Raw genomic sequence first — 3,995 nt, 5'->3', positions numbered from 1 at the left:
TATCTGTGGAGGGTTTATAGTCTTTAGTAATATCCAATGGAATGCACCCTCTTCCACTTTCTCTGTTTTGAGCAGTAATACTTCCCTTATTGTTGAGTGATAGGACTATCTTTCAAACGGAATCTGAATAACTCCTGTCCACCTGTTCAAAGGTAGGCAGATTCATGATTATATTTTAATCTTCCGCAGTGAGCTGACATTTCTCGTGTAAGTAATAACACAGTGCGGGTTGCCTTCTGCCTGTGCTGGATGCACCTCCCCTGTTGTCTCACCAGCCACAGCTGCTCTCTTCAGATAAAAATACACCAGGAGGGATCCATATATGCAAAACTGCTTCCCTGGATCTCTTCATTTGCTCGTTTTGTTTTGTTTTTAACTTATCCTCACCATGCACCAGCGGCAGACTGAGTTTCGTAACCATCATTTTATGCCTTTAAAAGAAAAGAAAAGCCATGGGTTTGTGTACGGCTACAAGGGTCTCTTAGGCAGGTGTGAAAGTTTAGGTGAATATTGCAATTAAGCAAGTAGGAAAACACCTTTTCTTCTGCTTTCACAAATACCTTTCCTTTTGCTTTTTTCTTCATTCTAAAAACCCTGGGAGAGGCTTTTTAAAAACTGAAGCCAATTTGGAGGATCAGGACCTCATCTAAGGTCCTGTAAGCAACCATGAGTAAGGAATTTCTCATGTAGAAAAGCTCACTGATACAGAAAATGAAGCAGAAGGAAGACATGAACTTGTCAACGGTCTCCTCCCTGTGGCTGAGTTTGTTTTTAATGCCTACCTGGTCTTTCTGTCTGAAGGGATTCTTAACTGAGCAGATACTCGGAAGCAAGTCCCACTGATTTCCGTGGGGCTTGTTCCATGGCTGCAGCCAAAGATAGTTTGCATGAAGTACAGCAAACAGTCCAATCTATCCAATCAATATATTTAGGCAAACCCTCCTGCAGAATTCCCTTTAGGAAAGGCTGTTCCACCATCTCATTCCTGGTTCTTGACACATGTTCTTTACTGGACCTGCCCTTTCCACTCTTCTTACACAAAAGTGCCCTTGGAGATGCATTCCTCTTCTGTACTGACCCCTCTCTATGGCAGCAGACTAAGCCCTGTGCCGAGCCCATCCCATCCTGCGCCTCGAGGATTTTTTAAAGGAAAAGGCTCCTCCCACTGTCTGCAACCCGCACCAGCCTCCTCCCCCATAGGGCGGACCCACAACCAAAGCCTGTGGGGGCATGTGCTGCACAAACGGCCAGCTGCTCTCAATTAGCCCTTGTCCGTAATACCCACTCAGGGCCAAGAACTTAGGCCAGTTTAATCGCTGCCTGTCTGTGCGGCTGGTGCTGTCTCTGTCTAGAGCTCTGTGGAGCAGCTCCCGTTTGTTTTTGCTTTCCACAGTTTCTCTTGTAATTCTGACAGCTGGCTGAACACCCTCGTAGCTTTTCGCCAAATTATTGCAAGGTTTCAATTTCCATCTTAAATTCTGTGGATAGATTTATAATCATATTATTTTAATAAACAGCCAGGGGCTTCCTGAGGTCAATGGAACAGAGGAAATTGAATGAAGTTGTACAAGACATCAATACCAAATTGTTAACGTACAATAAACTACCAAGTATTTTCTTCAGTTGTCTAACCTAATCCTCTGTTTTTCACAGTGAGGCTACCTGGGAACAACAGATTTAGGAGTTGTTTTTCCTCCTGTACAGCTCTTTCTCCCCTGGCATTTGGAAAGGACCAGCTTCAATGGAAGTGAAGCATTTTACCTCTCAGTTTAGCAATCCATCACTTTATGGCCAAACTGACATGTCTCCGTCCCCTTAATGTCCTGTGCTGCATATAGACTGGGTATGATATTGACAAGTTGCAAGAAAAAAGCCTTCCAAACTGTGCTCATTTCTTGCACAGATAGTTTGAAACCCTTGCTTTAATGCATCACTTTTAATGTGGCATGCAAGTAGTTTTTCTTCTTCCTCCCATCCATCTATCCAGTGATGACGCTTCTGTTAAACAGATGCTTTGCAGCTTCTTCTGCCTTCAGCCAGGGTTACTGCATTCTTTTCTCTTCAAGATTCCTCTTTATGGCATCAATCCATCTCCTTCTTGGCCTCTGCAGTTGTCTTGTCTCTTGTATCCACTCATCTCTTGCTGGGTGTCGGATACTTTGCTGTTCCGTTCCTGTCTTGTCACCAAGCTCCTTTGTAATGTCATCTCTTCTGCATCGCTTGCAGCTTTGGGCCGGGCCTGATCCAAAGTCACCTTTCCATGGCGTATGCCTCTTTATCCATTGAAGAATGTGGCAGGTTTGCTGCTCTGGTCATCCCAGGAGGGCATCTTCTGTCCCCTTGATTTGCTCCACATTGGAACAGTCTCCCAAGACTGAAGTCCAGATCTGCAGGGTGAAACAGGCTAGTATGTTTGGTGTTTTGGCCCTGCCACAATGAGATCCCTGCTCATTTTTCTAACATGGAGTTCAGCCCTGGTCTGAAAGAAGTTTGGCACCGGTGCTTTAGTCGAACCCAGATTACATTGAGCAATGATAATGGAGCTCTTTCAAAATCCACTGCCCCCAGCATTGCTATATTTACCAATATCCTCTTAGTTTTCAAGATTGTCTTTTAAGTCTCCAGAGGGGTGTCTTTTCTTGATATATGATGTAGTCTTGAAAAACAAGGCACAAGATGATCCACGTCCAGCGCACCATTTTGGAAGTGCTTTTACACTCATTTTTGTTTTTGAATAGTATCCAGTCTTCAGCACCAGAACTTCAAGAACATTTTCTCCCAGTTAAATCAGCCAATTGTTGGAAGTGTAACACATGCCAGGGCTTCTCTTCTGTGTTTATTTTGGCAGCCACCGAAGATACATAGTTACTTACATGCATATTTCCTAGTATGATGCATGTTAATCCCATTTTCACAGATATATACATTTTTGTGTGAACTTCCCCTTAATGTATGCATACCTGCTCCCCCTTTTCACTGAGAAAGGATCCTTTAGAGCAGGATCGCCGAATTCACATATTAGCTGGAAAAGTGTCCGAGTGAGCAAGTTCTCATTAAACCAAGAACCAAACAGATCCATAGATTTAGTGCAGCTTCCCTGACCCGCTAACATTAAGAAATTTTAGATTTTCAGCTCCCATCCGCCTGAGCCAACATGGTCAATGGTTAGGAATGCTGGGAATTGTGGCCCAAAATATCTAGAAGGCAATCAGACTGATTTAACTGATTGATCAACTCATGGTTCAATCCTGACCATGCCCGCTTGGAAAGAAACCCAACCGGGTTCAGTGGGGCTTAGTCCCAGGGAAGTAGATAAAGCAGTCTAGCTTCCATGTGGTTTTAGCATTACCACCCCGCTTTGCTTCTGCTTTTGAGACTTTCTGTATTTCCATGAACAAAACAAAAGAGGTTAGCGAGGGAGAAGCAGTTTTCAGATTGGCAAGACTACAAGGTGTGGAAATAGAATCCTGCTCAGCATAGTGGGAAGGAAGAGGCATGGCTTCCCGTGGCTTTTCCTTCATACATTCCAGAATTGGGAGCCAGCACATAAAAATAAGATCCACTTCTGGTCAATTCAAACTCCTGTGAAATAAGAACTGGAGAATAAACTTCTGCCTTTTGCAGTGTCTCTGGCTGTGGAAAGACCTGGAGAGAGCATGGAGAATGTGTTCAGAATCTGGTCATTGGTCTCCTAATGGGGCCAGGCATCAGGGAGGATGGGAGGAAGGAGGAGGCCGGGAACTCCAAGAAAAGGAAGCGGTGGGAAGGAGTTGAGGTGCATGTACACCAGTGCTAGGAGCATGGGTAATAAGCAGGAAGAGCTTGAAGCTCTCCTGGGAATAGGAGGGTATGATCTGGTGGGAATCACAGAAACTTGGTGGGATGAAAGGCAAGTCTGGAATGTGAGCATAGAAGGGTATCACCTTTTTAGAAAGGACAGGAAGGGAAAGGGGTGGGGGCGTGGCTTTATACATCAGGAAAGGGATAGGATGCAG

This window comes from Varanus komodoensis, unplaced genomic scaffold, assembly GCF_004798865.1.
Source record: "Varanus komodoensis strain SLA01 unplaced genomic scaffold, ASM479886v1 scaffold33, whole genome shotgun sequence".
Lineage (NCBI taxonomy): Eukaryota > Metazoa > Chordata > Lepidosauria > Squamata > Varanidae > Varanus > Varanus komodoensis.
Note: the sequence above shows the minus strand (reverse complement) of the source record.